Genomic DNA, 25,535 nt, shown 5'->3' with positions numbered 1-25,535 from the left:
AGCTCTACTGCTGTTGTGCAGGTTAACTACTTGGCAGTCCTTTCATGTCCTGGAGTCAATCTGTGCTTAAAGGATGGAGGTGAGTGGGTAGGACAGGGCAGTTTATCTTTGCTGCTTTCTCATTTATTATCACATTGCTCCCTCACATGGCACTACCGCAGCTGATCGAAATCGGGGACCACATATCACCAGACTTATTGGAATGAAAGGCAAAATACATTTTTTGTTCATTCTGCATAAGAGTATTTAAAATAATCATGGCAATAAATCTGATGGAAATACCCAAACATAGAAATGGCTTATTCTGGAGTAGGAATAGCTGTCTCCTTCTTTTGCTAGCTTCCCGTAACAGGATAGACATCTTTCCAATATATGAATATTCTCAATTATCTGATCAGCTTGTAGAATTGTGTCAGTCCACACACTCTGCCTGCAGCCAACAAATCTGCTCTTTATTTCAAACAGAGAATGGCTGGTTACCAGCAGGGGAAGTTCAGCTCTATTCCACTTCCTGACATAAGGCCATAACCCTTTGAAAGCCTTCAACATAAAGATGGTCGACTAAAATAACATTCATTCAAATCCTCCTTCTCTCTATTCCCCTTAAAAGTCAACACAATCAAAATTTATTAGGTGCCTATCATGTTCCCATAAGGTCAAAGTGAGAGGCCAGAAAAAGTATGAAAGAGACGAAGCAAGTAAGAACTCAGGCAGATGGACTAAAGGAAACGCAACTCTGAAAGAAATCCTGAAGATTTTTGAAAATACCAGAAATCAAACCACTGAAATCAAACAAGGACAAAAAAAAAAAAAATGAAAGCAGAATTTTTTTCATCCACTGAGGAGACATGACAAGTCAATCAACATAAATGTGACAGCCCAGGACCCTTAACAGAGAAAACTCGAAGGAAAAACCTGTGCCAGGAAGACAGATGGAATTCATCATTCCATTGCAGTATCCTGAAATACACAGGGCTTTGCAAACTGTCCCTCTGAACTATGAAAGTAACATCATTTAACACAGTCATTAAATGCAAGAGCCATAACATGTATAACAACCATGTGTAGGTGACAGCAGTGTGCTGAAAAATACCCAGAACATCTCCAACTTTACCAGCAGACTGAACAAAGAAAACTGTACAAGGCTCCCACACAATGCTGAAAAGCTGCTGTTCCATCTAAAGCTATTCAGAAGAGACTATAACCCCGACTTAGCACTATTCAATAAGCACGTGATCAGGAATGGTTCAGTGGAGAATGGCAATCTACGTGCCAAGAGATCAAACATGGGCTCCACTAACTAGTCGAGGCAGTGGGGTATAGAGCGGGGGGCGTGGGAGAGGCTTCCATGGCCAGTTCATTTTGAGAACAAGATATGGCTTTCCTAGGAGTTCCAGCATAGAGTATTTTTGCTGCAATGAAATGTTATCTCTGAACAAGCCATTCCAGCACACAACAGCATGAACTAACAAAGCCTGGAGTCCAGTGGAGGCCACCTCCTCACCCTGTTATGTTATCCACAACTAATGTTGCTATGACAACTGTTCAAAGTAGCCTTATTGGGGACCAAAAGAAAAAAAAAACCTACAGGCACAAATTATGTCTACAGGACATGAAAGAGCTGGTCGATTCAGTCAAGACAGCTGTTAAGCATTATTTAGAAATCCCCCACCCGCAATTTTAAAAATCGTCTGAAATCTTCACTTATATTGTCATAAAAGTATATAAAAGTTTCTTTATTAACCTCAATACAATAATTACATAAGACCCCCAAAGATTGCCCCTTCCAATGCCTGTCATTGAAATGTCATTTTTCTTTGTCCCAGTACAAGTGCCCCACACTGCAAGAGATTTCTGTAGCCCACTTGATATGCAAGCCCCATGAGAGAGGACCTTTGATGCAGAGAACCAAGTGGAAAAAGGAGATCAGAAAGTTTACATATCACAGTGACATGTGACACATATCACATGGTCAGGGACAAGCAATCAAAATAATAGACAGATAATAAAGAACTTTTGTTTCCCAATTGTATCAAGAAATAAATGACTTCCCTTAGTAATTATTTATTTTCTAGTTTCCACATGTGATTCTCAGGATAATTGTTAAGTTGGTGAAATGTTAGAACATTGACACTTATGTAAAGCAAAGTGCCTTTTGACTTTTATGAAGTGCTGGTTCTCTATAAATATAGAAAAGTGGTAATCATCACAAGGAGTACTCGATGGAATAGATCAATAGCGAAGACAAATACTCTTCTTTCATTGAAATTCAGAAGGCAAAAAAAAGTCCATTTTTTATCTCTTTGATAAACTAGCACATTCTGTGACTTGCCAAATAAGACTTAAGATCAGCACTATAACACAGACATGGGGAAATTTTAGGAAGAAGAGAATCATAGGTCAACTTGGTCTATTTCCTCTCCTCGTATAGATCTATATATAGATATATGTGCGTAAACACCTTTGGAGACAGATAGTGGCAGGTATAGTGTCACTCACCTTATGATCTCTTGTAAAAAAAAAAAAACCACCAATTGTAGGGAGCTTGTTACATAAAATAAGCAGTGATATCTATCACAAAATTGCTGGAAAAGCAGATAAGCTTCGAAGAGTGATTTGGGGAATATTAAGTGTAAATTGTGCTTCCATTTTCAAGTGACATTTCTTTTCCTCCCAACCAGAGACTGGTGCTGGAGAAGGTGCAGTGGCAGTCAGTGCCTCTGAGGACGCACCTAGTTCAGGTCAGAAGCTTCTCCAAGGGCTGAAGACGGGCATTTACGCTTATTTGCTAATTCACACCTTGTTAGACTCTCCTGCAATATGAGCGGAGGCCAAACATCTACCGCTCAGAAAGCAAGTGCCACGTCAGCAGAGGCTGTGCCCATCTCGTGAACTCAGCTGGGATGCTGGGCTAATTTTAGCAGCTCACAGATCCAGTGTGGCTCTTTGACCCCACTCCTGTATCCCTTTCATCATATTTTAATATCTTAAAAGGGCCAGGGATCTGATTGCTACCAAGGAGGTTCCAATTCCCACATCGGTGGTATAGGCTTCTGAAAACATGTCAAGTGACACTTTTCATTTATCGAACAAGTATTTATGGAGCAGCTACTTTGCATATGTACGTGCCAATGTGTAGTATAGAGCGTGGGCCCTGGAGTCAGGCTGCCTGGTCCGAATCCTGGCTCTGCCATTTGCTAGCTGGAGTGGCCTGGGACAGATTAATACTTAGAAACTCTGGGTTTCAGTCTCCTCATCTGTAAAATGGAGATAACAGTAGCAGCTAGTCCACATGGATCCTGTGAGGATTCAGGATTTAACAGGTGTGACGCACCTCAACAGTGCCTGGCATACGCTGGCCTTGGTAAGGGTCAGCTCCTGTATCTTACCAGGCATGTGCTGGTGCCCACTCATGGTGTGGATTAGGAGCTCCCAGTTCCATATTCCTTATCTGATCTGTTCTATTTGATCCACTTCTCAGCACCAAAGAAGTAAATAAAATAGGGCATTCTTCTATTTATTTTTTTCCATTTAGCCTAAGGTAGCCAACCAAGTACATAACAAACTCTTCATTGTGCCTCAGTCTTTCCAAGCTATTTACCATAATTAATTTCATAGTCCATTAGGATAATTTTTTTAAAAAGTAGTTTGCTCCAACTTCAAAAAGGAAACGCTGTCACCTTCCAATTTATAATCTTATTATTAACAATACTAGTGATACCTACCATTCATTGTTTACTATAAGCTAGGCATTATTACATCAAGCACTTACAAGCTTTATCTCTTTTAATCCTTAGAAAAATCCTGTGAAGTGGGTATTAGTTTGTAGAGAAGGAAAGTGAAGATGGTAAGGGCTATGTGTCTTGCCTAAGTATCACACATGTAGTAGAGTAACACTAGCTGCTATAACAAACGTACCCCAAATCTCAGTGGCTTGACAAGGTGTAAAACTTTCTTGCTCACGTTCCAGCCTGATGCAGTAGCTGCGGGGTCAGACTGTAAGTCAGCTCTGCTACACAAAGTTGTGTAAGGACCCAGGCTTCTTCCATCTTCTGGGTCCTCGTCCACGTTCACCCCTGCCTGCCATTCCTACTCAGCCGGCCAAGTGAAGCTGACACATGAAAGGGTATATTTCTGTCCCAGGCCTGAAGGTAGCACACACTGCTCCAGTGCTCATTTTAGTAGCCAGAATTCAGTCACATGGCCACGCCCGAACTGCAAGGGAGGTATGGAAATGTGGTCATCCTGGGTGCTCCTACTAGCTGTCACTGAGACACACTGCTGGGAAGTAGCAGAGCCAGGACCTAAACCAGATCCACGAGGCTCCAAAGCCCTTCCTCATCCCCACCACACTATTCATATCTGCATTAGCCTTTCAGATTTCCCTGCGATACTCTGCCAGCTGACTTCTCAACAGATTGTAAGGCTAACTCCCTTCGTCTAAAGCCGTACGTGTGAAATTGTGAAAAAACAAGCTTTATATATACCTAGTTGTATATAACTATTTTCTTGACATGATTTATTTAATTTCATCAAGAAAAATAGTTAAGAACACTATATAACTTGTACAGACCTACTGCCATCTCTCACTAGACTTTTGATGTCATAAACAGGGACCACCTCTCACTGAAACAGTACAGCCTCCCTAGGGATTCCAAATGATTGCTGTCTCTTCAAAGTTCATATCAAAATACCACTACTATATTAAATCTAAATTAGCAACACGTGAGATTCCAATTATGTGTATGACTGCCATTCAATCACCTTCATGCACATGTCAATTGGATTTTTGTCCTTGAACTAAGAAAATAAAAAGTGATGTAGATGACCCATTTTATCAATAAGTAATAAACATTATGAGACTCCTCTAAGAACAGTACCAAAAGTCTGATGTGTTGATGCTACACACTCAAAAAAAATCTGATAACAGACATAGCAAAGATTATTATAATCAATGAGGTCTACAAATTGATGAAACCTTAGGAAAGGCCTGGGTCATATACAGCACCACAGAAGTCTGGCAAACATCCCAAATATAACATAAGAATCTGAATCTGATTGATTAATCCTGCTAGTTGAGCAGCACACTATTGAAAACCAATTTGGGAAACCCATCAAGCCCTAATAATAAAAGCTTTTATGCTCAACAATTGGAAAATTTTTATTCGCATCATTATTTCCATTTCCCAAATATTTTCAGCTACCTACCTTCTTAGCACAAGGTAGGAGTCCCTTTTCCCCAATCTCTTTAAAGTTAGACATCGCCATGTGACTTGCTTTGGCTATGAAATGTGAGTAGAAATGACAATTGTCATGTCCAGGCAAAACATTTAAGAGCAAGCACGTGATTTGCCACAATCCCCTTTTCCTGCTCTGGTGAATTAAAAATGGCAGTAAATTCTCTGCGGTTTCTCCCATCAAAAGGTGGAGTCTGTTTCCCCTCCTTTTGAATCTGATCTGGTCCTATGACTTGCTTTGTCCTCAAGAAGACTTGAAACATCACCTCTCACTCTTTCTTGGGACAATGCTACCACATGCACAAGCCCAGGCTAGACTCCTTGAAGATGAGAGACCAGATGGTTAGAGAGATCCAGTCACCCCCGGTGTCCCAGCGAGCTCAGTTGAGCCCCAGACATGTGAGTCAGGCCAGCCGGTCTCCAGCCAGCCCACCACCTGACTGGAGCTGTGTGCATGGCCCCAAGCAAGACGAGCAGAACTGCCCAGAGAAGCCCAACTCAAGTTGCAAAATAGTGAGCAGACAACTGGTTGATTTTGCAGGCCACTAAGTTTTAAAGTTTTTGTTACACAGCAATAGGTAACTGAGACACCAGCCTGGGCAACTGTAGAAGTCTCTACGGAGTTTCAACAGCCTGGATCTCTGAGTGAGGATGACACAGAGCAGAATCCCTCAACCCACGATGAATGTGTGTAATAGGAGTAAGAAACAGCCCTGTGCCATTTAACCTACTGAGATTTTGAGGTTGTTTCTTAGTGCAGCATAACCTAGCCACTCCTGACTGATTCACACATTTGCACCAACAAGCAAAATTCTGTTCTACCAGAAGAAGACTAAAATGTGAGGTCAGGTAGTGGACAAAAAGGAAACCACTGTCAGGAGCTACAAGAATGACAATACCTATTACACAATGATACAATGTTGGGTAAAATGTTCACCTGTGAAAACTCAGAAGGCAGAAAATGTACCTAATGGGTACGTAGCTCTCAGGAAGAGTAAAATGTGCGTGGAGCACAGTCCCATAGCCACCTTACAGTGGGCACTTAGCGTGAGTGAGAAATAGCATCCCATTTTTCAGATGCTGAAATGCTTGTGGCTGATTGTTATCAAAGCATGTCCTGACTAACACAACTCATGAGCCATTTGAAACACTAAAAATTGTCTGTCAGGACCGAAGGGGAAGAGACGCCAAGTCACTGTTTTACTGTGGCCTTTAGAGAAATGTTCACCAACAAGGACAGAAGAAACAGTGAACTGGGACATTAAGCATTTGGCTCTGGAATGCTGGGATGTGGAAACAGCAGCCAAACCTTCAAAACCTCCTGACTTTGTTGAGTAAAAGCACCAGGTAGCCTGTGGAGCACAGGGCTGCAAAGAAGGAAAATCCCAGTGAAAGAGTAGGAAAGGGTTTGTTTGGGATTTTTCTCCCCTCTTAATATTCTTATGCTCTGTTCATTGGGAGTTACTTCTTTGTTATAAGTGACAACACTGAAGAAAACATAACCCCCCCAAAAAAATAGTCATTCTGTAATTCTTTTTATCGGTGTGTAAGACTGGTACAATCAAACACATAGAGTGTTATGTAAAATGTGACTCAGAATGAAAGAGATGGTTTTGTGTTTTTTTAATTTGGATTTAGAGTTCGTTTTGAGAAATATGATTTTTGTGAGACAGCAGGACATAGACGAAGCTGATAAAAATTTACAATGATTCTTAGACCTAACCACACTCTCCCCTGATATTTTTATAGACCTGACCTCCACTCAACCTTTCTTCCTTCTGGAACTGCACCACCATACTTGAAGTGTGCAAAAGAGGACTTAGATACCAGCAGGAACTCCAGGTGGGGGAGTGAGATTTAAGTGCAATTGATATCAGGCATCAGATAAATCTCAACCAAGGGAATGAGTCTGTCCCTTCTCAAGCAGCAGGCTTAAACATGCCCAGATCTAGGATTGATAGATGTGTGCTGCTGTTTCATATACACCAAGGTGACCCCATTCACTCAGCCTGCCATAGCAGTGATTCTTGAATAAATGTCCCCAACTGAGAAAGAAGTACAAAAAGTGGTTCTAACAAGCTAGACTCATCATCAGAATCAACATCCCTGAGCTCCAGTGACTGAACCAAGCCAGGCTGGCCATGTGGAGCCCAGGACTTCATCAGTCCCATTCTGTGCAGCAACAAATGGAAGTTTCCTTCACAAAGCCCTGCTGATTCTCATGGAAATAGGCATCCCAATATAAATACTGGCTGTGCAGTTAATAAAGCAACTATCAGTTGTCCAAGAAGGCCATTATTCTTGGCTGCAAGCAGGGGGAAAGACCAAGAATAAAGCAAATGAGTCCAGGGGAAGACAAATTTAACACTCCAGAAGAAATATGAGCAGAATGGGTATTGTTAAACTATTTGATCATTTAACTAGGAAAGAGTTGAATGCAAGATTAGTGAAATTTAAAAAGTGGTATATTTATAATTCAAAAGGTTCTTTTTTTTTTCTCAACAAAATGGACACCAGCACAGAATCCTAATCTTTCCATTTAAATACAAATTAGAAAATACCTTTAAAAAAAAGAAAACAGTGTTACCATCAGGCTGAATCACTGTCCTCTCTCTAATAATACCTGTAGTTGTGAGATGTGGGGCTTTTTGATGCTATATAGTTATCAACTTGTGAAATATCTGATTCTGTTATTTACTATAGTTTTTAGAAATTTAATGCTCTAATAATTTTCTGGCACTTTAAGTCTTTCATAGTTAAGTTTAAATATAAATACACAGCCCAATCTCTGCCACCAGCCCCATATTGAAAAACAGTAATAATAGGCCAACCAAACTTGGAGGCTCAGTGGAAAAAAGGATATCCTCATTATTATTCCTAGGGCAGAACTGCAATTTTTAGTCAGAAAGTCCCTGAAGCCCGTAAAAAAGGGATAAGGTGCTTTGAAACAGGTTTTGACTATATTTATCCCATTTAAAAAGAACTCAGTAAAAAATCAGACAAACCCACTTTACCGTAATGACTTTTTAATTAGTCAGTTTGGTATTATCTAGGTGCAGACTATGTAGATGATAAATGTCAAAGGAATTTTTTTCTTGCCCAAAATTCTGCACTCTTTTCTCCGTGGTGGTTACCAATTTCAGCAGACAAACTCTTAACCCAGGGTCCTCATTGGTTAAGGAATAAATCTTATCATCTAAACCAATCTCTGCAGCTTCATGCCCCACACATACGCTTACAAATCTCTCCTCATTCACTGTGATCCTGCCTCACTGGACCACTTGATGTTTCCCAAACATGCCAGACTCTTTCACAGCGCCATACGCTATTCTCCACACCTGAAATGTCTTCTTGTGCTACCTTATAGTCAAATCCTAATCAGATCCAGTACCAGTTACTCAACACAATCTTCTTGAACAAATAACACTCTCCTCCCCATCCCCAAAGGCTTTGTTCAAGTAGCTACCTTAGCAGTCACTACAGAACAATGTGCTCCCTAAAAATAGCAATCATTCTTTAGCCATCATTCTACCCTGATCATCTAATCTAGCACTGTATTAGTAATCTACTGCTACGAAACAAATTACCCCAAAACTTAGTGGCTGAAAGCACCATTTATTTCAGGAATCCAGGCCTGGCTTAGCTAGGTCTAAGTCTTCCAGTTCTGGGTCTCTCACAGGCTGTACCCAAGGTGTTGGCAGGGGCAGTTGTCTCATCTGAAGGCTCAACTGGGGTTGGATCTGCTTCCAAGCTTACTCCAGTAATTGTCGGCAGGATTCAGAGCCACATCAGCTATTGTTCCCCTCAGCTTCTTGCCACCCGAGTCTCTTCATAGGGCAGCTCACAATGTGGCAGCTGTTTTCATCAGAGCAAGTGTGAAGGCCACAAAGTGCCACCAAGAGAGACAGCACTAGCAGCAGCTACAGCCTTTTGTCCTGGTAGCGACAGCGCATCTCTTTTGCCATATTCTGTTTGTTAGAAGTGAGTCACTAGGTCCAGCCCATACTCAGGGGGAGGCTTTTACACAGGGGCATGAACACCAGGAGTCTGGATTACTGGGAGCTGTGTCACAAGCTTCCTCCCACAAATGCCTCACACAATAAGCATTCAGTAAGGGTTTATTTATGAAAGTAGAAAAGAAATGTGACATTTTCTTCAAATATCTTTAGTTGTATGATCAATTCTAGAAACTTTAAGCTTATGTAATAATAGAAATTATACAAAGCCTATGTTCAGAAACGCATTTTCAAAATAAGCACTTGAATGAAAAGAATTTATTTTGGGGGGAAAAAAGGTTTTGCCATTCTAGCCAAATCATCTCAACCATAAAATCTGGATCAAAACTTTTAAAGATCCTGATGTCTGTGACATATTATCCAAACGTTCAGAAGGAAAAAATGGATAAATAAATAAGAAAGGTACAGAATATGTGGCAAGATACTAACAACTGATTAATCTAAATGAAGGATATATGGATGCTTATCACTTAATTTTTTCAACTTCTCTGTAGGTTCTGACATTTTTTAAAATACAAACTTGGTGGGGGGTGGATTTTAAGAAACTGTTCTACACAGCTCACTCATAAACTAATAATATCATCTCAAAGTCATGTGAATATGTAATTTAATAAGAAACACTAGCTGCTGTAACTAACAAAGCCAACAGCTCAATGGCTTCACATGATAAGTACTTGTTTCTCATTCTTGTCATCAGTGTAGAACAGATCTCCTAAATGACTCTCATTCACACAGTACAAATTGTCATCTACAACATACCCCAGAAAGAAAAGAATGTATGCGGATGATTGTAAAGGGGTTTTATGTCCAGACTAAAAATGGCATTCATCACTTCCCATCACGTCTCATTGACTAGAAACTATTTAAATGGCCCCAAAGTAACTGCAAGCAAGGCTGGGAAATAGGTTCTTTTTATGTCCAGGGAAAAGGAGTCACACTGGTAAATATCCAGCTAGTCTCTGCAGAAGAACGCTGTCACTCTAGTTGCTTTCCTTGTAGATGAATAACTAAATCTTCTTTTAAAAAAGATGACACTATGAATAAGTTCCTAACAGCAGCTAAAATACAGGTATACTGGCTCTCCAGTTAGTAGTTTGACAATGATTTCCATGTACTTGTTTTCTTAAGGACCAAGCTGGTAGTTTTAATTAAGTAAGTTGTATCAAGTTCTCAAGGAATGACATTCAACTAGCTACAATTAGGCCTAAGCAGCATCACTGTCTTTAGGTAAAGACAGATATGTTGGCATCTTGGGAGGCTGAAATCCATCTGATTCAGCATTTCTTCATTCAGGCCTGATAAGGTGGAATTGTTTTAACAGCCTAGCTCGGAAGCAAATCTTTCATGCTTATATTGCCTAAAACTGTTTAGCAAAACCGAAATAGAATTCAATCTCTATTTATGAGAATGGTAACCACCATTTGCATTCAGGATCCAAACTTTCTCTTGTTTATACCAGAGACTCCTGCAGACCAGGGAGCAGGGTGGAGGGAGATGGAAAGATGGCGGTGGGGGGAGGCAGCCAGCAGAAGAATAATTAGAAGACCAATCCAAATTTATACTGGTTTGCTAGCTGAAGGGTTGTCATTTCAGTCCAGATGCTTTTAAGAGATTCAAAAAACATAGAATTCTCGTATAAGAAAAAAGTGTGAAAGTATCATGCTATGTCTTTTTATATGCTTACAACAGAAATATGCAAAGCAAAAAAAATATGTATGAGTCTGTAGTGTGTGTGCACATGTGTGTGTGTGTGTGTGTGTGTGTGTGTGTGTGTGTGTGTAACAGAAGTCCTGTCTGATAATATTGAACAGATTGGTATAAAAAAGAAGAGCCTATATATAACCACTCTACCTTATGGATGGTCTGCATTAGCACAGCAAGGGAAAAGGACTCATGCTTCTGCATCATGAATAATGAATGTAGCATATTGAGCAATGCAATCTCTCTTTAATTGTTAGTATTCTCCCTCACCAATAGAAATATCAGTGAAAACAACTCTAAGACTTAAGAAACACATATTTTGTTACACATGGAGAATTGGAGGCCAAGGCTATATGCTTGTACCTCCATAACATCACAGTTGCAAGACAGAAGAGTTCAGCAGATAGACAACTATAATGCCAGCAGAATCACTGCGTTATATTACAGCATAAATTCTTCATGAACATCTAGATAGGATGCCTTGGTTTAAGTGGCTGAACTCCAAGAGGGTTTCAAAGATCAAAAGGCAATAATTTCTTATACATTTTTCTGTAAAAAGCATAAACTAGGACTATTTTGCTATAATTCAGCAATTCTTTAATTTACGAGAAGAACAAAAAAAGATATATTTCTGTTTGGATCTGATTACAATTATACCCATCCCATCTATGTCTAGTTGCATGGAAAGGCAGGTGCACAGACCTAATAAGACCCTGAGTCACTGGAAACAGGGCTACTTGTACCCACCATGGATACAATTTAAAATTGTAGGAAAGTTTCCCTGCCCCTAATAGTTCTCCCATAATTATGAAAAGCTTCACTTTTTCCATTCGTTATAGTAGAGTTTTGCAAATCCATAAATCCCCTGAAATTGTACACAAAAATGTACAATTTTTTATGGGCTTGTGACATTTTCTTGGGGAATGTGTCTAGGGCTCTCAGTGGATTCCAAAAAAAAAATCCTTGAGCACACTAAAACTAAGGCACAGGATGCTTATTTGGCTAATAAGCTCTTTGAATGCAAATTGTCCTTGGAAGATTAGTGATGCCTTTTATACAAACACTTCTCAAAGACTGATTGGCCTGTGACCAGTGCATGCAAAAATCTTTACCAATCTGAAGCCTCCTTCTTAGAGACATTTCTGATGACTCCAGGCTGGGTGAATGGGGAACTCTGGTTGCACAGATCCATGTGGCAGTAGATGCTTCATGGTACTTGCTCTGTAGTCTCTTTTCAGAAAATTTACTAACCAGACACCCTGCTTACAACTTCATTTCTCAGGTTTCTCACCAGTCCTGCAAAAAGAAGTTGTGGAAAAGCAATGGACCACTTGAGGGCTATAATTCCTGAGCTTCTCAGTTCACCTAGAACATTTCAGATTGAGTAAACAAGTTAAAGAACAGAGCTTATATTTTTATCAAGTTCTTCCATGTGAAATTTGATAACTGACAATGACTACACTGGAAAAAAAAAGCTCCAGATCATGTCAGACAATCTTGACTTCTTGATGTAGATTGTTCAGTTGACAATTTTACATGTAAAATTGTAAAATAAAACTGAATGATGTAATTTTATTGAATTCAATATTTTAAAAATATATCCTATCTTTTAAAAAATATGTCGGTATAAATTTTCCAACTGTCTCCTATTAGCCTAAACTACCTTTTATTGTAATATTACATCTATTCTAATTTCCAGGTTTTAAGCTATCCTTTATTTTATAAAATTATGGAGATAGAAGATGAATAGAAAAGATGGTAATCCAAAACTTTCAAAATTTTCCATATTCATAAAATCCAAAAGCCTAGCACTGATTTATACCATAATGTGAATTAGCTTATCAACTTGATTTCCAAGTTAGAGAAAGCTGGATGCTCCATTGTAGAAAGGGTGAAGGTAATGGAAGAAAGGATGGAGAGAAGTAGAGATGTTTTGAAGTTTCAGAACTCCATGTCTTAGTTCATTTGTATTGTTATAACAAAATGCCTGAGACTAGTAATTTATAAAAAAACAGAAATTTATTTCTCCCAGTTTGGGAGACTGGGAAGTCCAAGATCATGCCACTGGCATCTGGTGTGGGCCTTCTTTTTATTCTTTTCTTTTTTTTTTAATTTCAGAATATTACGGGGGTACAAATGTTTAGGTTATATATATTGCCTTTGCCCCACCGGAGTCAGAACTGCAAGTGTGTCCATCCCCCAGACAGTAGGCCCTGCACCCATTAGGTTTGAATATACCCATTCTCTCCTTCCCCCTCCCACATGCCCAACACCCAATGAATGTTACTACCATATGTGCACATAAGTGTTGATCAATTAATAACAATTTGACAGTGAGTACATGTGGTATTTGTTTTTCCATTCTTGTGATACTTCACTTAGTAGAATGGGCTCCAGCTCCATCCAGGATAATACAAGAGGTGCTAGATCACCATTGTTTTTTGTGGCTGAGCAATACTCATGGTATACATATACCACATTTTGTTAATCCACTCATGTATTGATGGGCACTTGGGTTGTTTCCACATCTATGCAATTGTGAATTGTACTGCAATAAACATTCAAGTCCAGGTGTCTTTTACCCTGTAATATTTTGAAATAATAATTAAAAAAGAAAATATACAGAGCTTCAGAGAATGCAATTAGCAATTAACTTCCTTGGTTTCATCAGTTTTTTTCTACCTATATTTTTCCATCGTACCTAAAATATGTATTTCCATCATTTTTAAAATATGTATTTGCTTAGTGGTATTTTTGATCAGTTTCCTATCTTCTTTGGATCAAGGCTGAAATACAAAAGTAAGCAAACAAATATAGGAAAATAAGGAATAAAGGTTTATGTTGACTTGTAGGAAAAAAAAGACCACATTTATTTAAGTGGAAAAATGTATCCTTAAATTTATAAAAGCCCTGGCAGAAGCCTGGATTTTTTTATTTTTAAAGAATTGTGACTACAAGTCTGGAAAGTGACCGCTCACCTGGTGGCCTGCTGTTGAAATCTCTCTGGGCCACTTGGTGCCTTTGGTTTACAACAAAGAAAGGCTCATTCTGCAGCTATATAAAAGGATCTTCTAATAAAAAAGCTACTTACCTGTCTCAAAGGAATATGGAAGGATGAATTAGATAATACCTTCAAAAGGTACTTTTAAATGATACCATGGAAATGGACAATGCTATCACTATTGTCACTTTGTTATAGACAGGTAGTGTTACTTGTTTTTCTTAGAAAAGCTAATTTTGCATGCAAAAAAAAAAAGCCAAAAAGCAAATATACTTAAAGCAGCCATTTTAAAGACTTAAAAATGCATTGTGACTAGATGGAGTTTTCCTCTTTATAGTTCCCTTCTCCTTTCCTCCCCTCCAAGTTCAAGCAACCCCACGCAGCCCGAAGTTTCTGAAGTCAAGGGTCGGGAGAAGAAGAGAGGTAGGCAATAGCGACAGATAAGCAGAAAACAGCAGAGAACAAAATTACAGAAACTTATCACAGGAGGACACTTTTGAGAGCAGGTAATTCGAAACCTTTGCTATACTAATAGAAAAAAGACTTAGACCAGGAAAGGTTAAGCAACATTCCAAACATTACACAGATAGTTAAGAAACAGTCACGGTAGTTCTTAAACCTAAGCAAACATCCAGAAGGAGAAGAGAATATCTCCAATGCCTATTTCAGCGTCACCATAGTCCCCGAATCTGCCTCATCCTCAAGTTCACGCCTGAGACACCACAGCATGGGAGTTAAGAGTTAAGACCCTTGGAGTCTAGTGACCTGGGCTCATTGCTGACCCAACTACACTCCCACAAATAATTTCTCCAAGCTTAATTTCCCTAGGCTGCAAAAGTGGATATTAGTGGTACCTACTCACCACAGGGCTGTTGAAAGGATTAAACGAGACTGCATAGACAGTGTTCAGCACAGTGTCTAATGATAATTGTTGCTTTTAATGTCCCTAGATAACAACATTAAATGAGAATTAAATGAGAAAATGCATATAAAGTGTCCATCACAATACATGACATCGTAATAAGTGCTCAGCAAATATTGGGAAATATTACTTCATACTCCCACACAAGTATTTATTTAACAAGTATTTGTCAAGTTCTTACTAAGTACCAGAAACTGTGCTATGCCCTGGAGGTTCCCCTCCCTGAGCTCAACTTGCTTACATTCAAATGGAAGATACAGACATGTAGTCGAATAAATGTTCTATATTCGGGTGGGCAAACTAAGCCCCATGCCAAATCCATGCCTATTTTTGTATGGCCCATGAGCTAAAAATGGTTTTTTTCATTTTTAAATGTTTGGGAAAAAATTCAATAAAAAAGAATACTTCGTGACACTTGAAGAGTACATGAAATCCAAATTTCAGTGTCCATAATTAAATCTTACTGGAGCACAGCCACACTGATGCATTTACATATTGTCTATGAGAGCTTGCACCCTGTAACAGCCAAGTTGAATAGTTGCAACAGGACCATATGGCCACTAAAACCTAAAATGTTTACTATCTGGCCCTTTACAGAATAATTTGCCACCCTCTGCCCTATATCTTGGTAAATATTACAGTGCAGATGTACACCGAAGGTTGCTGTAGAAGCACAAGTTAGAGGTGGGGGCAGTTGCCTGGAAACCTGCAGGAGCTTCACTAATAAGCTGAGTCTTTCAGGATGAGTGGAAGTTTATCAGGTGGAAAGGGGATGTGGATGTATAAAAAACTATAATCATGGCAGAGCAAAGGAGGGTCTGGGAAAATAACAGGATACTGAGTGCTTTTTCAAGCCAACCCTGACTTCATTGTCTTAGCAACATCCATAAATGTCATCACGTGTGTCCCGATGTAGGAACACACTAGGTTTGCAACTGTTTACTAATCTCCAGGACTTTGTCTTTAATGCCAGAACAATTATCTTCTCTGGGAAAAATCACATAGCACTTTTGATCCCTCTAAGGTTTTCGAGTTTCTGATGGAAATAAGATTTAATGACCTCGTTATGAATATGCTTCCTCCTTGTATGCACATCCAGTCTCATTGGCATGTGTCATGGGATTAATCTGTAACTGTTACTGGCTCTTACTGCAGGTGTTAAAACTAGACTGGGCCACAGGGTTTTAAGGAGCACTGAGACATGCACTCCATGGATAAAAAGGAGCAGAGGAAAAAGAAAATAAACAAGAGAAGGGCAGGACTTAGCAGGTGGCACCAAAATGGCATGTGGGAACATGGAAACAGCTGGCAAAAGGCTGTGAAAGTCTTCTGATCCCTAGGCTAGAAGATGAGCAGCACTGACAATTGGAGACATACCTGAAACTTAGGACATGGAGGAGCAGCAAATGGCAAGTGCCTAAGTGACATCGGTCATCAAGGCCTGTGACATAGCACTTGCTTTACTTGGTCAGTGGAATGCCCTCCTCTTGTAAACTCAGAGGCTACCATAAACTCGAGGTCACATGATAGAAACTAGGAAAGACCAAATCCAAGTGCAAAGTATGTACACGCACACACAAGTATCAGCTTGCCTTCTCCTCTCTGACTTGGAAGGGCCAGTTACGCCCAGGGCAAGTCAGTCCTTCTGCTTCCACACAAGGCACAGCAGCTCACCCCAGCTCTGCCAGGCACCCCTCGTGCAGCCCTGGGCATTTCTTCTTTCTTCCAGCCAGTGATCATTCATCCAACAACACAATGATTGAGCTCCTCTGTGAGGCAAGCGCTGTGTTGAGTTCTGGTGCTACTGAAGGGGACAAGACAGAAACTGTCACTGTTCTTATGGAGCTCCCTGCCTAGCAGGAGAGACAGACGTGATGGTCAATGAACTGAATCCTCTGGAATGATACAATCAAGCGGCCTAATAGAGCCAGGCCGGGCAGTGGTCTACAGTGAAGATGGAAGGACAATGGACAGCTCCCCTCTGTGGACAGTCCCTTAGAGGCCCCTAAGCAGGATGACTGATGTCCTATTTTTTGGTACTATTTAGTAATCAAATCTGCCTTTCCCTTGCAGCCATGAGTGCAGAAAGGCTGTGCCAGGGAAACCAATCCAAGTCACATGCAGCGTGCAGTACTCAGAGCATCTCCACCTGTTCCTGTGTTAATCCCTTCATGCCTGGCTCTCTTAAGATGGGTGCTGTCCCAGGATTCTCCTTAGTGCTGTGCAAATAGACTTCAGTGGGCATCTGCACCGGGTCGGCAGAGATGCCCAGACATGTCTGCATTGCAGCAGGGGATATCACCTGTGTGCTTTCCTGGGATGCTACACAATGCCTGAGAAAATATTAATATACTTTAATTTGTCCAGTCTTTGGTTTATTAGCTATGTTGGGCATGCCTGCACCATGCTTAGAAGCAAACCGGTATCCTAGCTATTGGCTTATACAAATACCACTTACTAAGTGACCCTGGATGCAAAGACTTTGTGTGGTTTGGATTGCTGGGATAAAAATTGAATCCATCCTGCATATTTATCATCTCCCAAACAATATTCATGCCATAAATCAAGCTCCAGCACTTCGTACAAAGGCTTTCAGGTACAAAGTACCTCATTGCTATGTTCTTCACCCACCAGCAGTGTATTTTCTTAAATACGCAGCCAAAGGCAGCAGACCATTCAACTTAATAGGAAAGTGCTCTTAGTGCAACAAGTATTCTCCATGCTGCCAAACTCCAATAAAATCAGAGGGAAAATATACCTCCTCTGCCCTCGACAAGAAGAATGTGCATACGTTTGAAATAAGCCAAGGGCCCTGCTCATAGCCTCTGTCATAATAACAATCAAACTAACTACCTGCTCTTTGTAAAGAATGACTACAAACAAATCTCCTTTAATCAAAGTGAGTAATATTATTATTTTAATATTTATATGTGTGTCAAAAATATACATCGCCCTATACCATAAATAAGATTATGCCAAACAAACAGTAAAGTCTCTGCCCTAAGAACCTTTACAATCAAAAGGATAGATAAAACAAGGAAAACCATAGAGGAAGCCCTGAGTAAGAAATGGGATATGGAGGCGGGGTGCTTCAGACCATCTGTGGACTGTCTCAGGTTTCCAGAAAGCAAAAGGAGGGGCTGTTGTAGAAATCAAAACAAAGAGGAGTATAAGACAGTGAGCAGTTAGGAAGTGAAGTGTTTCTCTCCCCCTGGGTTCCATCACTGGAGATAATGTTCAACAGAAACCCCTTCACAGAGTGACCCAAAGCAATTACAGCAGAGGAGAATTAATCTCAGGTGGCAGTTGACAGCATGGTCTCCAAGACAGATCGGTTAGAATCATGGCTCTTATAAGGTGTGTGATTGAGATCAAGGTCCTTAATCACCTCTGTAAGCCTCAGTTCCTCATTTGTAAGATGGAGTAACAATCATATAGTACTTAGACCCACAAAGTTTCAAGAAGATTAAATATAATAAAGAAGAAAGTACAGTGCCTGACATGTAAAAAAAAGTTGTGAATAAATCTACCATTTTTGAAAAATATACATGTTTGTCCTCATCTTGAAGAAAAAAGGAAGTGGTAGAATGATGCATGAGGAAGGACAGGGCATCCGAAAGGCCTTGGTTTTGGTAACAGCACGGGCCTGGTCATCTAACCACACTGGGGTCCACTTCTTCATAGAAAACAAAGATATTGGACTAAACTATGTTGGACTAAACCTAAAGCTCCCTCACATTCTTAAAATAATTCCATGACTCTGAGTTTAAAACCAGTTAAGTTCCTACATAAATCACATTTCTTGCCAAAATGCCAAGCACCATATGGGTTTCTCTTGCTCTCTATAAGCTAGATTCAGTGATGCCATAAATCAAATTGTTTCTCCTAAGACATAGCTGACAAATTTAGACTAAAGTGTGGGTGTTGGTCCTGTTCCCTGAAAAAAGCTGTAAGAAGGGGTCAATCCCTTTCTTACAGTTCAATATTAGTTCCAACAAGCCCAGGCTCCCTTTATTCTAAAGGTCACATGACTTTGGCACTTTTTTAGGGAAGAAATGTCATCATGACCTTATACCTCTGGATAAATGCCTCAAGACCTGGAATTATGGGAATATATCCAGTCTACTTTATGAAGTTTTCCTAAATCTGATACCACTTAAATAGAAAATGCAATGCTTACACTAAGCAATATTAATAAAAATGATGTTGGAAGTGCATGAGTAATTACAGTAAAAGGAATCATGGAAACGTATCTTTTTTAGGAAAATATCTAGCAATGAGTGACTGCCAAAGCCCAGGGTTGTGGTTCTGAGTGGCATACATGTAATTTCAAAATATCTCTTTACTCATATTTCTCATAACCATTGATATAATACTCTTGCTCTTTTGATAAGAGCTAGATATCATTTCATTTCCTTAGTGTTTCACAAGCATTTTGAAATCCTGTAACAAAGGGTGATGTGAAACAGATGTATGAGATTTATCTAAACTCCAATTGTGTTTAGCGATAAGACTGCTTCTGGAAATCCCCTTTGTATAAGATCATACATGATATATTTATGAAACAATATACAGTAGCCACAATAAATGATTGTGAGTTATTACTTAAGCTGCAGGTATTAATGTTGTCCTCATCTTCCTTTCCTCTGGCTATTTGAGTCCCCTTTGAACATAGCTTATTTCTATGAAATTCACATCCAATCGATTGAATGTGCTGCTTCTCTCCATATAAATTAAATTTTCTAACAGTTGAAGCCAGTACACCAGTAGAAGACCAACTCTGCATGTCTTCATTGGGCTTGTAATAACATATGTTGATTTTGTTCATGTTCAGTTACTGATTAGTGGCTCCAATTTTTGAGATATAATACAGAAAATAAAAAATAGTTCTATTACACTGTGTTTAATCATGGTGACAGGCTGGTTGGATGGCATGGTATTGGTAAAAGAACATGGGCTTAATTCAGAAAACCCAGGTCTCCATATTGGCTCCTCCACTGATAAGACCCCATCTGCTCATCTGTAAAACAACAGATAGGACATTCCCCTCATAGGACTATTATGAAGATTAAATAAAATAATTTAGATCAACAGAAGAGTGTTATGCAAATATTAGCTGTGATTCTATAATCTAATCAAGGCCACCTGAAATCCTCTGTGGAAAGAGGTGGAATGACTCAGTGGATGGGAATGACAGAGGAGAGAGCAAAAGATAGAACTTATTAATAATAATTCCTAATACATATATAATATTTTATTATTATAAACTAAACTTTAAAAGTCATGGTGTCTCCAGACAGACAGTGGAGTGGTGGTTGCCAGGGGTTGGGGGGAGGTGAAAGTGGGGAAATGGGGAGTTATGGTTTAATGGGTAGAGTTTTAGTTTTATAAGAAGAACAGAGTTATGTAAATGAGTGGTGGTGATGGTTGCACAACATTATGAATGTGTTTACTACCACTGAACTGTATGCTTAAAAATTGTTAAGATGGTAGATTCTATACTATGTGTATTTTAACACAATAAAAATGGGGGGGAAAAGTCATGGGGTTTCTGCATACAGTTGTACAGTTTGTGGCCTGTGCCAGGGCATCCCTACAGCCAAGAGGATGAGTGGGGACATCCAGCCTGCACTCCACTCACAAGAAGCATGTCCTGGCACAGGACTGTGTCTGTCTAGAGAGGTAGGGGAATCTTTTTCTAATTTACACAAAGCTCTCTTATGGACTAGCTGTGAGTCTGATGAGAATTATTGCATTAAATCTTCAGATATTTCCAAAGGTATTATTGCCCCACTCTTAAGAATTAGAAAACCAAGACTTGAAAAACTGGAATGAATTGTCCATGGGATTAAAGCATGAATCAAGCTATTCTGCCACCTAGACCTATGCAATGTCTAGCACACAACAAAAACCCTACGAGCAAAGGAATCCCAAATAAGTGTTGAGCAGATTGGGCAAGACATGGCGAAGACTCAACTACAGAGGTTAAACTTCATACTCCTCTTATTTCCCTCAACAGATCCTGAATCCAAAGAAGGAAGAGGTTATGTCAAGAACCTAGAACACAAATCTGGGACAGACAGACCTAATTTCCACCACATACAACACAATAACACACAATTCCATCCATGAAAATGTTTTTAATATAAGAAGTAAAATAGATATATAGTAAACAAACACCATGAAATGTTAATAGGAGCCATGATAGAAAGACCATACAATACAAGTGTGTTTTCCACGTTGAATCTCTAAACCGATGGAGGACTCAGATACATGTTTTCAGGATGGGGCGAGGTGGGGCCTCAGACCTCACAGGCATTGGAAGTTGGGAGGGTGGCCCTGTGGTCTATGCTTAAGAACTCTCTGTGGTGAGTCTGTCAGAGCATACTGGTTGACATGGGTGACCAAGGGCGGAGCAGGCAGCTACAGCATCTACATCCTGCAGGTGGAGATGAGCTAAGTCCCAAGGGATGCAAGCTGAAAGTTGAACAGAGCAGAGCAAAGTCCATAAACTAGAGAAATGTGTATCAATGATCCATAAATAGAGGCAAATTATCAGGGATCCAGGAAGGGTGAGAACAAGGACCAAGATGGAAGCCAGAGGGGAGTCTGAAAAACTAGCAGAAAAAGGAGTACATCGTGTCCTATTAAATACACTGTACTCTTATTGTGGATGAACCAGTTTCACTTAAAGAATCAAGGGCAGAAAGAACAGGAAGACCTAAGTCCTGGAACCCTGCAAGGCCAATCAGTGAACAAGTGAAATATGTGTATGGATAAATCTGTAGTCTGACGCTGTAGTCAGTACCCCTGTTTTATAGACAAGGCGACTGAAGCACAGAGAGGTGAAATACTCTGCCTGAGATCATTCAGCTAATTGATGCAGGAGCAGGATTTAGACCCAGCCTCTCTGGATCCAGAGTCTGTGTTTACATCCTTACGTATGCTAATAACCTACTACGTCTGGCTCTCTGCCGACTTCTGCAGTTATGGAAAGGCCTGGCTTCTTTTTCCAAAAGAATTTACCACCATCCAATGGAAGTTCTGGAATAGCAATAAATAGGAACATGGAGGAAAGGAACATATGAAAAGTTTCAATCACAATTTTCCTGCCCAGATTTTCTTGCCCTCAACTGGGTTTTATCCTTGAAGATCTTACCAAGTATAGGAACTTCACAGTGGCATTAATCAGAGGAAGGAGAAAGAATCTGACTTCCCAAACACTCCTCCGCCCTTCTAATAATAGATCTGAATGATGCACATATAAGTTTGAGTACTTAGCAGACATCTGGAATTTATTTCTGGTTTACCTGTAATCCTTGATTAAAAAAAAAAAAAAAAGTCTAGGACATCCTATAGCTTGCCGTTAAATAACTGTAAACCTCTACTCAGAAACGATTTAAATGTTGTTTAAAATGTTCTCTGTGAAAGTTAAATGACCTTTAAGAAGAAACTCTGAAAATATGTCTGTATTAAAAATAATTTATGAGCTGAACACACTATGAGGATACTGCTAAGAAGAGTGGCACGTGTGTTTCTGAAAATGTACAGAAAAGTTCAGCGACATTCAAAGAACTCTGTTTAGGAGCCCCAGCTAGTTGCTTCACTGACAGGTGCTGTGGCTTCTGGCTTTGGCCTGTATTGACACCCCTTGGACCCCCAGGGTTGGGCACGTGGGTGTAGTAAAAGAGTGTTTGCTGCAGTTTTTAAGTTTTTAAATCAACTCTTCCAGTTATTTATTGCTGCATAACAAACTACCCTAAAACACAGGGGCTTTAAGCAACAAACAAAACTGATTTTTGCTTATAAATCTGCAATCTGGGTGGTGCTTTGCAGTAACAGCTCGTCTCTGCTCCACTCGGCTTCCTCTGGTTGGGGACTTCTCTTACCTCTGCCACGTGGCTGCTCCACTAGGGCAGATTCATGGTGGCCAGACTTGTTACATGTCGGCTCAGGGCTTCCACGGAATGTGTGTCCCAAGAAAGAAAAGGGGGGAGCTATATTGCCTTTTATTACCTAGCTTTAGACATCATCCAGCCTTACTTTTGCCATAGTCTATTAATCAAGGCAGTCAGTTACAAAGCCAGCCTGGGTTCAAGGCAGGGAAAAATAGACTCCACTTCTTGTTGGGAGTGACAATGTTTTGGAAAATCATGTAGGATGGAAAATGTTGCTCCTGCCATTTTTGATACACTCTACCCTGTGAACCCACAGAAAGAATTTGTCTCGGATCCTACACCAGGAATGAATGTGTTACTGCATCAATTGCTACAGCAAGTTGGCTTATCTCAGCAAGCTGTGGGTCTTGTTTCCCCCTTTTCCAGCAAACTCATAGACACATGTGTTGCCTTCCTCTAGCCAGACCCCTTGTCAAATTTAAAATGCAATAACTTACTCTGTCTTCATTTTATTTTCCCACCATTATTTTCAGTTTGGTCCAATTTTCCTCACTTTTAAAACACCCTGTTGCTATGTATGTATTTTGCTAAACTGCCTTGAACAAAGTGATATATGAATTTTAAGATGCTTCCAGAAACCAGAGAATCCACAGAATAGGAAATACATCTAGTAAAAAAAGAATACCAAAAGAGTTTAGACCTCACCAGTAATGAAAAAATGCATATTGAAGCAAGTCACCATTTTTTCCTATCATTTAATGTGGGTCCTAAGCTGAGTATTTAGTCTTTCACTAGGATTGTGAATTATTAAAATTATTTTCTTTCCTTTAGTCAAGGATGGGGGTCAGGGTATAGACAACGAGATCAGTACTTCTATATGTACCTTAGGAGAACTGTAAAAATGCACAACTGTTTTCACAAAATAATTTGATGAGATTTACTAAAGGCCAGAAAATACCATGAACTTTAATGCAGTAAGACCCCTTCTAGGTTCTAGAACAAGGAAATAACCCAAATTCTGGGAAATCTGTGTTATATATCAGGACATTGTCTATATGCATCAGGAAGTCATCTAGTTTATCTTTTTTTTAATTGTGACAAAATATACATATATAAAATTTACCATTTTAATCATTTGTAAGCGTATGGTTCAGTGGCGTTACATATATTCACATTATCATACAGCCATCACCACCATCCATGTCCAGAACTTTTTCATCATCCCTAACATAAACCCTGTACCCATTAAACAAAAACTCTCCATTCCTGCCTCTTCTACCTTGTTTTGTTTTGAAAACAAAATCAAAATCTTAGAAATGGTGGGAAAATCTTAGGAGGAATGTGAACATACCTTGCATTTGAGGACACTTTGCAAACTTCCATCATTGACCATCAACTCCCTTTTCTGACTGGCTTGGTTTTTCTTACAGCATGTTAATTCAATTTAACTTGTAATCGCTTTTGACATACTAATATAGCCAGTTTCATATTGTACTTCCTGCTTCTGGACCTTAGCAACATTTATATTTAAGTCATGTTTCGCATATATCTAAAGTCATCATTACGTTTTTATGTTATAGATAATTTCCGGAAACTGAGAAATACCTTGTTTTCACTGCGGTCTGCCCTAGAATTATAAAAACAATATCTACAGTCAGGATTAAATAATTCATATTAGGAAAAATTCCTTTTTAAGTTGTGTTTTTAAAAATGTAAATGCTTTAGAACTTGTAACAGGGCCTCAGCTTGACTCTATGGTGTGTTCATCTCAAACTTAGTATATCTGCACATTCCAAAAGGACCGTGGGACACACTCACCAGGAATCTTTTTAATAATGATCAAGATTCCTCCTAGGAAAGAATTCATCCTAAAGAAAGAGTCAACAGCCTAAGCTTGGAAGGGAGAAGGAAATGAGAGTATAGCATGGGACTGTCACTCAGACTCTCCTCAAGCCCATATCCATGGCAGGTTGTGTCAATAGGAGCCCAAATACTTCTTTCTCTGCAGGTTCCATGGAACCTATAGTCTGTAAAACATCAGCAACCTTGGTACTAGTGGTGGCTGGGTGGTAGGTAGTAGCAGCAGTTTTGTGCACATTGTCACCATGAGTGGTAACAGCTTCAATGTCCCAGGTATCAGGCCACAGAAGTCAGGGCCCTCTTTGCCAGTCATCAGGTAAGTCACATCAAGCAACTTATCACAGACATTGGCAGCTGCGGTGCCTTGGGTGGACACTGGTGCTGTAGCTGATATGGCATCCGTGTAATGGGGTTATGACTAGAGCCATGCAGGAGAGGAGACATTTTTGAAGTTTTCATGACACAGACATTCTTAGAGACTTTCAGACTGTTTTGCGAAATCGGAGAAAACTGAACTTTGCTTAAACCAAATGAGAACAGATAATATATAGAAATATTGCTTTGTAACTATTGTTATACTATCCCATACCAAGGTAAGTGTGGCCTCCGAAATATAGTTTATTTATAACCAAATGGTAAGTTTCAGTTGTATAGAATCATTACACTTATGAAAAATGATTCATTCTCAGATGACAGTCGACCAAGTAATCGCTATTATTCCTACTAAAATCAAGCTATAGATAGCTTTGAAAAATATTACTTTTAAATTTGAAAGCCTATTTTAAAAATAGAGAGTACAAATGATATATATCATAAACACCCATTCCCATCACCCAAAATGAATAAACATTACTATTTTGTCATATGTGCTCCAGATCTTTATCTTTTAAGAAATAAAAC

Source organism: Lemur catta, chromosome 5 (genome assembly GCF_020740605.2).
Source record: "Lemur catta isolate mLemCat1 chromosome 5, mLemCat1.pri, whole genome shotgun sequence".
Taxonomy (NCBI): Eukaryota; Metazoa; Chordata; class Mammalia; order Primates; family Lemuridae; genus Lemur; species Lemur catta.
Note: the sequence above shows the minus strand (reverse complement) of the source record.